The sequence below is a fragment of the Drosophila gunungcola genome, assembly GCF_025200985.1.
Source record: "Drosophila gunungcola strain Sukarami chromosome 2R unlocalized genomic scaffold, Dgunungcola_SK_2 000012F, whole genome shotgun sequence".
Classification (NCBI taxonomy): domain Eukaryota; kingdom Metazoa; phylum Arthropoda; class Insecta; order Diptera; family Drosophilidae; genus Drosophila; species Drosophila gunungcola.
Window position 1 is genome coordinate 290,365 of NW_026453170.1, and position 13,451 is coordinate 303,815.

Sequence of the window (13,451 nt, forward strand, 5' to 3'; positions counted from 1 at the left end):
GTATACGGAATTTTTAAAGAGTTGTGTATAGTTTACATTACTCCAAATAAACTAAGTTCAATTTATAGCATTTACAAACAATTGAGAATTTTGGAATTTAAAATTAAAGAAAATTCTTTTCCCTTTATTTAGTTTAGTTGTCACAATTCTGTACTAAGATGTTGTTGTTTAATAATTAACATTGGATTACTAATAATGAAGATTAGTTGGTATATGTATGTACTTTGGTTTTCATATATTGTATGTACAAACATATTAATAAACTTAAATGAATGCAGAGTATTTAACTACATCAGTTACAATGACCAAAATTTCGAGATTTTCTGCCCTCTTTTTACGAGTTTAATTAAAAGCCAGGACAAAAAAAAAAACCGAAAAAAATATATATTGTTTTTTTTTTTTGCCCACATTGGGGTTTCTGTTCTATTTGCTGTTAATCCTTATCTAATTTATGCAAATTCCATATCGGTTTAATGACACAACCAGCGACGATTCGCGCACGATTTGTGGCGACTAATTTGTTTAATTGTAATTAGCTGTAATTGGTTTATGTTAATTGCCTCACCTCACACAGACTTCAATCGCGGATAAAGTACGTCCCTTGGCCAAATGTTGCTGTTGCTTTCGGCCGAGTTGCATAAATGTTTACCGGATGAGAGGCGTGCACACACATGAACATAGAAATTGGTAAGCAACAATTGCATTAATGGGTTTTAATTGCCGAAAACGCAAACGCACACAGAGAGGCAAAACTTGATAGCAAACTTGTTCGAAAAAAGTCAAATGGTCAAGCAGCCCAGCGGAGTTGATTAAATTTTGTAAAATATCGCCAGTGGGTTTAAATAATTCGACGCTCGTCTCCTCAGTTTTATCTCGCGCTTTTGGTAGGATAAACAGCAGAAGCCACTCAAATATTGCAGCAGCGGCACAGAAGATGAGCAAAGCGCACGCCAAAAATCCGACTTATGCAATTTCTTTTTGTTTATTTCCAATTTCTGCCTCGGCACCTTCTTTGGTTTTTTCCTCACTTTTCTCCGCTTTTGTTGTTGAATGCACATTTATTTCACACACACTTGTTCGCTGTTTTTCGATCTCTTTCGCTTTTTTTGCAGTCTTTGCTGATTTGCCGCGAAACTGTGTCAGAATAGCAAATCTAGAGTGCTTTTTTTTCGGCTGCTCCTTTTCCCTTGCTCGTTATTTTGAGAGCACCTTGCGCAGGGCCAAAAAGCGCAGTGGCAACCTGCGACTACGCAGCGACAACATGCAACATGCATCGACAGCGCACACCAACAACTAACAACTAACAACCGACAGCCAACAACCAACAACGAACAGCCGACAACCGACAACCGACGCGAACGACTGGCTGAAAGAAACTGAGCGATGCGAAGACAAGGCGAAGAGTTTGGCTGAGTCGGTCAGTCGGTTGCTTCTTGTTGTATTTGTTGTACGACTATATGGGGTCGTTGCTGCGATCACGATAAACGGTATTCAGCCAGATCCATAGATTGCATACTTATAGGCCTCGCCACAAATATCGATTCTACTACACTGGTAAAAAAATGGAATAGTAAAAACAAATGTGTGCATATTGAATTGTAAAATGCATGTTTTATGTTTAAAGTAAGTATAAAAATATTAAAATTAAATAATATATAAAATAATATAATATTAAAATATTTAAATCAATGTGGTAAATGTTGAATTTAAAATTTGGGCAATTTGTTTTAAATTTTTTCATATTAAAATTTAAAGTTTTCAACCTTAAAAGAAAACATATTCAAATTAAGAATGTTTCATATTTAATTATACTACCAAAACTAAAAACTTTTTTAAGTTTATAATGTTTTTTACATTGAACTGTAAAAATTGTCAGTAAGACTTCAGTACCTATATCTAAAGGAAATACATTTAGATTTATAAATTAAAATCTAATATTATTTCATATTTGAAAACATATTTTTTTAACATACCATAACATACAAACCTTACAGATTAAATTGGACTTTTGTTAGTTTTCGGCTAAAGCTGACATCTACAAAACAATGAATAATTGGAGAACACAACAATGACAACACAATTAATTTTAATAAGTATTTAAACACACATAAACGTTAATTTTCCGTATTTTATGATATTTGTTTTCCCTTAATGTTCGATAGGCCTTTGAAAGGGTTTGGCACAAAGGTCTCTTTTACAAACTAATGCCACTTTTGCCTGGGGGATAATGGAAGCTAATCGTGTCATTCATAGATAAAAGAGAGTTTGCTGTCGACATCCGTGGACATCTTTCTGGACTACGCCCAACTCGTGCTTGGGTCTCGCAAGGAAGCGTCCTTGGGCCGGTCCTGTATTCAGTTTATACGTCAGATCAATCTTAAACGAATTCGAGTGTTAGGCTTCTCGGTGGAACATTGCACTGAACTGAACGTCGATAAAACGCAGCATTCCACATTTGCTATCCGCCCTTGCCGTTCGCGTAGCCTCCACCTTGATGGGAATAGGCTTAAGCATGAAGACAAGGTGACCTACCTTAAATATTAATATTCGACCGTCGCCTTTGTTGGCAAGGACAAATTGACCGCGTGTGTGGCTCAGCTAGATCAAAACAGGACAGAATGGACCGGCTTCGACCAGGAAGCGGTCTAACCCTTCATGCTAAGTTGCGAGTCTTCATTGTCCTCCCGAAGTTAAATTGGGGAATAACTGACTGGGCACAGTATGTGATTCATCTCTTAAAAGGGTACAAATGTGCCTATCAAAGACGCTCAGGAGGATACTGGGTGTGAAATGGCACCATTATGTCGAAAATCGTGTGTTGTTTCAGGACACGAGAATGCCAACGATTACGGTATCTCAAATCGATACAGAAATCGCTTGCTGGAACACATGAACCGTCTGGCTAGACATCTTGCTACACCATTGGGTTGAAGACGTCTCCGCAAACGGCACCCAGCGGGCCTGTGGACTATTGACACAAGAATACTGACAAGCTTTTACCTGCCCTGCACTTATGCCCGAATATTTGGGATCTTTGAGCACTCCTAAGCATACACGAAAACAATGATTATCCTTGTGTAGCGTGTAACATAAATTGCCAAAAAAAAATAATTTTTTCCCAAAGCGGAGTCCTTACACGTTTGACAAGGGTCGGAAGATCTCAAAACATAAGGCCTTTTTAGTAAAGTTGGTAAAACAATCGATAGCACTATCGATACTATCGATGGTCGAACAATTTAGCAAACATCGATGATTTGGGCTCACCATCGATACTTTCGCTCTATAAAAATAGAATTCAATTATGGTATATATGAAGAACATTTGGAGGATATTGCGATATATTTCCAAACTTGCTGTATTTTCCACATTCAGGTCGCACAGCACAAAAAAACCTAGTGAGACAGTGGCTCCGATCCGGCTCGCTCCGACTTATATACTACCTGCAATAGAAAGACAACTTTTGGGAAGTTTGCATATAAACGGACGGACAGACGGACATGGCTAGATCGACTCTACTAGTGATGCTGATCAAGATGCTGTCGGAAACGTCTCCTTCACTGCGTTGCAATCTTCTGACGGAAATTATAATACCCTCTGCAAGGGTATATAAAATTATAACTTTGCTGTTTTTTAATTTTTTTTTTAGTTCTACATATAGTAACGGTTAACTATTTCAGAATAACGGTTTTAATTTCATCAAAATCGGACGACTACATCATATAGCTCCCATAGGAACAATCGGAAAAAAAAATACAAAAAAATTATAACTTTGCTGTTTTAAAATTTTTTTATTAATTCTTCGACATATAGTAATGGTTAAATACGACGACTCTAACATAAAGCTCCCATTGGAACAATAAAAGTATTAAAAACAATTTTTATTTTTAATTTAAGTTTTTTATTTTGTAACTTTTTTAGAAATTCTTTTTGACATATTAATATTTTGACAGTTCAGAATAACGATATAATATAGCTGCCATAGGAACTATCGAATAATTGAGTTGCAAACCATTATCGCTTCAATGTTTTTAAACAATCATAATTTTAATGTTTTCAAGAGTATTTAATTTTTGCAATAGCTGCAAGGGTATATGATCTTCCGCATGCCGAAGTTTGCTTCCTTTATTGTTTTTATTAAAATTGTGTTTTTTTTTTTCTAAGGCTGAACAATTCTCGATACTATCGATACGGAACACTACCGATAGCCGAAACTATCGAAACTATTGTGTAACAGGTAAAAGGAAGCATTTCCAGCTTTATAAAGTATATTACTATATTCTTTTTTTTTAATTTTTATAGATGCTAAAGCCTTTGCTGCTGCCATCCGTTTACAGTTTAGCTGTGTTCACCCAACCACCCAACTGCCAAGTGACAGTTTTAAAGAGCGCCCGAAAGTATGCTTCGAATTAATGGGGCAACGTCTCGCCGCTTTACCGCACTCACAGGCGTGTTCATAAAAAAGGCAACCGCCACCACAACGCTATTTAGTCACTCATTGACGTCACTGAATTCAGGACACAGGGGGGGTTTTGAAAGAAGTAGTAGCGCAGTGGCTGCTGCATCTTTTGGAGCGACCCCTTCATCAAAGTGGAAGTAAGAGCGCATGAAACAATAACAAACCAAGCACTCGAGTGCGGTTGGGCGAAATTTGCTTCCATTATATCTAAGGGCTGGGAAATGATTGAAAAGTCGCATAAGCCGGGAAATGTTGCACGTGCTCATGATTCAATTAGGTCAGGAAAATGGCATTGCCTTTTGTTAGTGACCTTTGCCCACCAAACGGTCAGCGGTCACCTGGAGAGTGTTGGATATTTAGCTACTTTTCGGCTATTACACATAAAGTAATAAATACTACTGGAAACCGTTTTTAATTAAAATGGTAATAATTAACAATTATATAGTATTGTATACCTTTGCAGCTACTACAAAAATAAAATATTCTGTACAATGACTAAAATATAATTTGTATCCCTATAAGTTTAAAAACAATGAAACAATAACGACTTCCCTCTACAATTTTTGGATCTAGACAGCTTTATGACATCAAGGTCCAATTTTAATAAATTAAAGAGCATAATTCATATATAGTACACCATTATTATTTCTCAAAGTTTATTCGTGTAAACTAAAAAACAGCGAAGCTTAAATTTTTTTTAATTTTTTTTTTCTGTTCGTTCATATGGTATTGTCGTTCGATACGACTTGCGTCGACTTATATACTAACTGCAATAGAAAGAAAACTTTTGGTAAAGTTGTATAACTGAGAGATTTTTTTGCGTATTAATGGACAAACCTGCAGACCGACGGACAGAGGGACGGATAGACGGACATGGCTAGATAAGTTCTCCTAGTAATGCTGATCAAAAACATATAATATATATATGATCAGGTCGGAAATTTCTCTTTCATTGCGTTGCCAACTTTTACCAAAACAAATACCAAATGCATGGCTTGCAAAACTTACAAAATGTTAAAAAATTGTATTTTGTTACATGTTGGTATTTCAAACCAAATAAAATTTACAAATGGGGTTTTAAGATGAATGGAATAATTATCATTTATCATATACAATTGAAAAATGTACAATGTTATACTATAAATCATTTATAATTGTTTTAAAAATATTAAAACGGTTCGGGATAATATTGTTTAACCGTTAAAGCTAAAAAGTTTTCATTAATAATTTCTGCATTAAACGTATTAGCCAGATTTGTCCCCCAAAAGAAGGGCAGCACTGCTGCTGGCCAAGAAATTTTGTTTGACTGCTTGGATTTGGTCTTATGTCACCATCCTCGGCGCATGGCTTCCTTGCTGCGAGACGTTAAATATCAAATCCTATTTATTTGCCAATTTTACATTCGAGTGCACAGGCAGCGGCAGCGGTGGCATCAGTGACGTCAGCGCTCCCATAGGCGCCACAGCAGAAGCCAAAACTATTCACACCGACACCGCACTCACACACTGGCACATACACGGCCCAAGGCGGTGACAAAAATGGCAAAAAAACGCATAATTTCATTACCGAAGCTCGGGGTTTGTTTTCAATGATGTCATATGGTCGCTGCGCTAGCCGGAAGTCCGAAGAGTCCTTGGCTTGCGCATGCGCCATTAAATACCTTGAGTAAGTCCCTCTTTATCTCTTTGCAAAGTAAATGTGACGTCACGGTTCTCTTAAGGACAACCCATTGTCCTCGGACTGCCTTTGTGTGTGGGTCAGCAGCTGTTGTTATGGACGTGTCTTTAGTTGTTCATTTGTGCTCCGATTTTACGCCGCCCGATGCTTAATGTTTATGCTCAAAGACCCTTTACTGGTTGCCAGGACATCATCGGGATCAATGAACCCATTGAGCTAGGAATTGAAATATTAAATTACCAGCCAGTAGTGCTGGCTTTTTGATAACATTTTGCAGTTATTTGTGGGGAATATGTTCGCATGTAATGTGGCCCAAAGGCTTTTTCCCCTTCCCCGTCCATGTAATGTAAGGCAAACAGTGTGTAAATTTTCTTTGCCAATACTGGTAGCCATTTGCCATTTCCATTCCCATTTGCCAACCCCCATTGGCCATTAGTGCAGGAGCATAACGAAAGCCAAACAAACAAATTCCGAGTTAAACAAGGCAGGGATATTTCCCTTGAAGTCTGCAGATACGATTGACATTGACGCAGAAGTAAAATAAATCAAAACACACTGAATTCCTGTAAAATGTCAGACGGGCTGGGAAAATATTCCATCGCCAGCATGAAAAGTTTTTCCCTGTTTTTGCGAAGTCAAAGAAGAACCGAAAGCCAGGACATAACCGAACGGAATCGCTGCCTGCATAACAAATTTATCGCCGGAAGTGATTTTTACTGAAATCCAATCAATAAAAAATTATGCTTCTGCTAAAAATAAAAGGGAAGGCGGCTGAGGCGGGAGTGGAGTTCCAATATTTGGCACAGCTTGATGGTGGCTGCCTGAAAGTAGGCAACGATAAAATGGCAATGCTTTTGCATGCCCATCTCACTGATTGCGAGTGTGTGAGTGTTTGAGTGTGTGTGTGTGTGTGTGTGTGTGTGTGTGTGTGCGTAATTCTGAACTCCCTGTAGAAAAACCAGACGGGAGATGGTGGCCAAAAGTTGCAAACTGCTGTAAAGCGAGGGAAAATTGACGCGAATTTTTATGCGTAGATCCGGAGAACAGGCAATGGACGCGAATTACTTTTTTTGCAGTACATAAGCAATTCTCGTAGCAGATTCCGGCTTAATCTATGCTTAATATGGTTCATATTACAAGGCCCATCGCAAAATAATTGATTTTTTCAACAATTTTGTTATACAATGTGATGTAATATTATATTCAGATATCATTGCATTATGAAAAAAATATATTCAATAACAACATTGTTATTAATACTAAAAATTGTATTTAAACAAACAGCTTTTAAATATATCGAAAAAGAAACAATTTACTTCATGTTGCCCATTGCTCAGCAGTTTAGTTCAAACTGTAAGGTAATTTGGTTAACTACTGACAACTTATTTATATTTTGGACACAAAGCTAGGTTTTAATTGTTTTCGTCGACTTATTGGAGCACGTGTAAAAACATTTCACACATTTTTAAACTTTTCAAATTTGCATGTCTTAGTAATATGTAAGGCTCAAATAAATTAAGATTAGTATAAATAAAAAGTTGCAAATAATTAAAGTATTTTTGATTATTTTAATTACTTTCATAATTATTTTTTTCCAGCCAAATATGCAGAAACACATACTCCCAGAACTCAGCCAAACTCTAAAATAATTAAGCATAGCCAAGAACAAAGTTTTGTAATTTGAAAATGGCAAAACTTTGTCTAAACTCTACCAGCTGCTTATCGAGTGGACCTGAAAAGGTACATGGACTTATTTTCCGAAAAAAAACTTTTCTTGTAAGCATTTATTTATATTAAATTCCCAGGCGGATAAGAGGTCACGGAAAACCCGGCGGGAGTTTAAGTTATGCGCCATTCTGAGATAACATATTTTCAGATAAATCAACAGAGAGCTCAGATGCAAAGGCACAACAATAACAAAGCAAAAGAACAACAGAGGGAGAGCAAAAAGCGGTGAAGGAGCGAAAAGTGTAAATAAACACGAAGAGCAGCAAATAGCCAGTTGAAATCTGGCCAAGCACAACGATTGTTTGCTAATTTATGGCCACAAGTCACAAAAACTCTGGCCATTATGTACTGTGTGTACTTAAGTGCAATTGGGTAAGTGGCTTTCAGTGACGTCACAAGATTAAGGAGCCGCTGATTAGAAAATGCATCACATGGCCCCTTTAAAATCAGCCAAGAGAGCCGCCCAGCTGTTAAAGAGCCGGGAAAAGAGTGACGCCACTGATAACAGGGAGAAAACTGAGAGAAAGTCAAAGAGAGCGAGAGACAAAGAGAGAGAGAGAGAGAGAGCGTGGGAGGCAACTATAAAAGCAAGCGCCAGCGACCGCAGCCCTCACTTCGTAAGTGGACGTGCCGGCGATCGCATCGAGCGAAAAAGCTCCCCAAAAATAAGGAGGCGCTCTTGATTTCATAAGGAAACCCCAAGACCACCATATATTTTTGTAGTAAACAGTAAAAAAATAAACAAAAAAAAAAATAATACAAAATCATAACAAACCATAAGAAGAAAAAAAATATATACTTGTTAAAACTTTGCGCGTACGCAGAGATATAAAGAGATCGCAGAAAGTACCTGGTAAATGACATCAAAGTGACTGTAAACAGCAACTGTTAAACATTTGCCAAGTGCCGTAAGCAAGCGTAATAATTTACAGTTACACGCGTCCAACTGCGCAGCAAAATATGCTAGTGAAAAGTGCCACTACAGCAAAAGAAGCCTCATTTCCCAGGTCCTGGGCTGCAGTATTAATTTAAGCTCCGCCAAGAAAGACAGGAAAAGCCCAACAAGCAGCGGGAAAAGGTGAGCCAAGGTGTGTGTGCGCGTGGTGCCCCCAAATTAACCAACGGCAGGGTGCAGAGTGCGACCAAGTTTCTGGCCCGGAATATGTAAATTTTCAGACACCTTTCGGGATGGCCGGAAAATTCATCCCATCAGTGAAAAGAGCAGCCAGTAGCGGGGAAAAGTAAACACTCGACGAAAATGCCGATGGAAAGCCAGGCGAATGATGACATAAAGAACCGGGAGCGAAAAATGTAAATAAATAATGGCCAGCATCGTTTCGCCCGCGGCACACTTAATATTTCCCGGTGCCAGTGCATCATGTTAAGCATGCCGAGGTGCAATTACCAAATGTGCTTGTATTCCCCGACCAAATGTACATACATTAATGCATATACCCTTGTTCGATTATGACCCGTTGACAGGCAAATGTTTTCCTACATATTTCCGCTAAGCTCACAGAGGCCAGAGGGGTTCCTTTGCAGACGCAAAATTTCGAGCACGACAATAAGTTGATACATCTTCTTTTCCAAAGGTCCACATGACTTTTGCTTTAACTTAAATCAACGAGTTAAGTAAGGGCTTTAAGTTCTTAAAAACATGAAAACGTGGGAAAGCAATTTTAGAGGTAATTTATTTGATTTTGAAAAAAACTCGTCGGGGCTGTTAAATGTATTCCGAAAAGAACCAAGCTACAAAATTATATGGCATTCAAATCGGTTGAACACATTGTTTGAATTTCTCTCACTGCATACCACCATTATCGGGCAGAGGCCATTATTCGCGTGACGGGGAAAATTCGATTTGATTTCCCATTTCATTAGCTTTTCACTGCTAGAAATAAAAACGGCTTTCCAATTAAACGCGCTTTTCGCAGTTCGTGGAAATTTAGATTGCGTATTTTTGGCATAGTCCAGGCATATGCCCATTCCCGGTAGATTAATGATTGCTTCATGCCGAGTCAAAACTCGTCTTATTTCATTCAAAACAGATTCGATATATTTTATTTAATGGGCTATATTAGCTGTGTTTATTGCCAATGACAGAGCTGTTAATGCCTTTACATTCAAATGGACGTCAAAGGGAAATTTGACGAAACGGTGACTTCTTAACTTATGCCCCGCGTTTCCATCACATTTCGTATATATATTTTCTCGTGACCCATTAGAGCGTTAGTCAATTTCCATAATTAAAAGTGTCAGGCAATTCGCTCAACGTCCGGGAAAGGGCAGAAACATCGGATACCATCCGCGACATGGGAAAGAGGAGCAGACAGTTGCCAGCAGGTTGGCGGGCGACATGTCCTGCAATTTTCTTCTGATTCAATTATTTTTGCCCATTCATCTTTCGCTCCCCTTTTTGCCGCCTCACCTGACGCCCATGTGCATAATTTGATTTTGCAGCACAAAGTAAACAAATCGGGGGGCTAAATTGCATCAGACACCAGGGCGTATGCTGGATCACTTTTAAAGTTGGGCCATCCACGGTTAGGGCCGTCGGTTGTCTTTCACAACATTTAACTATGTCTGAAGACTTCTCTGGCCATAGACAATTTGTCGCGTTGCTGCTGCTGCTGCTGCTACTGCTATTTAGCTGATGTTTTTATCTGGACCCGTCCGTTGTCGGTCTAATTTGCGATAAACTGACACAAGATTGCAGCTACTTTATTCAAATTATGTGATAAGCCGCAGCGTCGCGCAGCCAGCAAAGCAAACAAATTGGCAAAAATAGCACAAAGCTCGGAACAGAAATGTGACACAGCACCGAAGTATCCCAGAAATCCGAGTGCCTACACCCAGTCTTTTTTGTTGTGTTTGCAGCACGCAAATCAGTGAGGCAAGCATTTTGGCCTGGGGCGTGGCGTACACATTAAAGTCGCCTGCCCGCTTTTCCTCCCTTTTCCCTTAGTTTTCATCGCCCGCGGTGAGATACGCGTTACGCAAAGAAGATATGCGGCCCAGCTCATAACACTGGACAACAAAAGTAAAGTTTAGTCTCATACCATAAGTGAAAAACTTAAAACTCGAAAATTGTTGTTAGGCCAAATACCAAGTCACAATATATTTTTGAATAATTATAATAAATGTTTTGGAATTGTACAATATGTATTATTCTATAGTTTCCCATGCAATGTTAAGGTCACTGATCATCTTACAGTAATTGAAATTTTATCATTTTTTTTCATTTGTTTAATAAAATCAAGAAATGATGAAATGTTAGTTTATATTATTTTCATCTTTTCCAATAGAAATAACCGTCAATATAAGGACTTTCATACCTAAGAGCATAACGAATAAATTACAATAATTTTATTAAATTAGAAAAGTTATTATTTATCTTACAAAATTAGAAAATGTTGCATCAAAACTTGATGTTGGTTTTTTTTTGGAAACTGTTGCAATTGACCTGTTGTTCAGTGTAATGGCAGCAACCAAAAAGAGCCATTCGGCGCTCTGTAAATTTCATCAGAAAAGTTATTATTTATCTTACAAAATTAGAAAATGTTGCATCAAAACTTGATGTTGGTTTTTTTTTGGAAACTGTTGCAATTGACCTGTTGTTCAGTGTAATGGCAGCAACCAAAAAGAGCCATTCGGCGCTCTGTAAATTTCATTCATGTCAGTTTTTTGTTTGCCCAGCTCTGATTAGAGAACCAACGCAAACGACGCACTGGCAGATAATTTGTCGAATGCTACAGATATAGATATGGCAATGACTACTAACGAGCATTTAATGGTAGCGACTTATGCCCCCTCAAGAGCGGCTAATCGAAGTTCGTCTTCACTATTGAACTGAGCCAAACACCCAAATTACGCATACGCTCTGTGTGCCGTTCTGTACTAATGAACTTCCTTGAAACTTGATTAAAATGCCATTTTCCATTTGGCCAAGCTCTTTGGGGGTCCTGAGCCGAAATAATTTCAATTTCACACATTGAGCAACACAAAATTTATTTAAACAACAAAGTTTGATGTCAAAGTTGTGCACTATTCACAATGTTTAACATGTGTTCTGTCATGGGACACAGAACTAAATGGAAGGCGAACGTAGTTGCGGTTAAACTAATAGATCCAGGAATTCGAGATATTTTCACTCTTCACGGATAAAGAAAGGGGAAGAGCTAAAATAATAATAATATTATTAATAATAATAATAATAATAATAATAATAATAATAATAATAATAATAATAATAATAATAATAATAATAATAATAATAATAATAATAATAATAACAATAATAATAATAATAATAATAATAATAATAATAATAATAATAATAATAATAATAATAATAATAATAATAATAATAATAATAATAATATGTTCAATTTTGTTTAAATTCAAATTAAGCTTTAAGACCTTAAAATTAATTTCGAAAAAAATTGAATATTTACCTGGACTTACTATTTTTATATCCAGTGTTCGTTTTATGGAATTAAAAATGGGCATATTTATGTTAGGTATTTTTATACATAGGTTTCTAAATCAATTTTTTAGTTAGATTTTGGAAATATAATTTTAAAAAGTACCTTAACCAAAATGGCCCAATATTTGTTATTTTTTTAACCAAGTATTGATTCAAATATTTATTAAAATAAATAACGATGAAAGCAATTTAGAAAAAAAAAACATAATACAACTAAAAAATTTTTAAGCTTATGATACCTGGTCAATAAACAGATTTTTCAACATTGTTTCTAGTTTTTTTACCATATGTGTACCTGCATCCAGCCGACCATATGTTACCTACATACATACATATTAAATTTCGCATTGTTTGCGGTGGTGCAAAAGAGAAAAGTTTTCCTAGCATTGTGCAGACGACTCCATTAGAATGAAAAATGCTCTCAGACGACCAAAACTTCCACATGGCTTCGATATTAAGATAAATTTATTGCAGTGCAAATTCTGAAACTCAGAGAAACTTCAAAGACGCAATCACCGGGTTAGGACTTGGCCATGAAAGCACTGAGTAAACACAAGATTCTGCAGTATTTGCTGGAGAATTTGGGTGCCTTGATTAAAAGGAAACTCGTCGAATTAATTATTTAATTAGTTTGGGCATCGCAATTAACACTTTGGACCAGTCAACGTTAAGCACCGTCTTAGTTTAATTTTGACGCAAAAACGATTGAGTACGAGTAGCAAAATTCACGGCGCAAACATTGAATGTTTGCTTAGCCTTATCTGACGTTTGTTCACCAGATTTCCTCACATCTTCCGCTGACTTTTTGTGTGCTAATTTCTTTGCAGCATGAACTAATATTACGGAGGAGCTCCCCATCTTCCGACTCTTTCCGGCTTGCTACCCTGTCGCCGTCCCTTTCTGTTGAAGCGTCACGGAAGAAGCAGCACAAAGGTATGTAAACACGTACAAATAGTCAAATAATTTGTTCTTTCGGGCTCATCAAAATGTAAACAATTCCCACCCTCGGAGAACAATATTCTCGTATATTCCATTTCTACACAGTGAGTTTGACTTATTCTAAACAGGGCTTGACTTTCCTTCTCTCAGTTTTAAAGCTATCTG

General features: G+C 37.2%; 2 protein-coding genes across 7 annotated transcripts in view; one reads left to right on the forward strand and one right to left on the reverse strand.

The window, feature by feature from the left end:
- Positions 1–1,567, reverse strand: part of LOC128255971 (uncharacterized) — a 33,230-nt gene extending 31,663 nt beyond the window's left edge. The window contains exon 1 of the mRNA XM_052985926.1: positions 566–1,567. The gene's annotated coding sequence lies outside the window, so the exon portion shown is untranslated. The remainder of the gene's footprint in view (positions 1–565) is intronic.
- A 6,922-nt stretch (positions 1,568–8,489) lies between these two features.
- Positions 8,490–13,451, forward strand: part of LOC128255988 (diacylglycerol kinase 1) — a 59,457-nt gene continuing 54,495 nt past the window's right edge. For 2 of the 6 annotated variants that reach the window (XM_052985953.1, XM_052985958.1), the window contains exons 1-2: positions 8,490–8,939; positions 13,175–13,280. The gene's annotated coding sequence lies outside the window, so the exon portion shown is untranslated. Of the gene's footprint in view, positions 8,950–8,996; positions 9,173–13,174; positions 13,281–13,451 lie in introns of all 6 variants that reach the window. The other 4 variants (XM_052985955.1, XM_052985956.1, XM_052985954.1 and 1 more) reach the window with 4 other exon arrangements.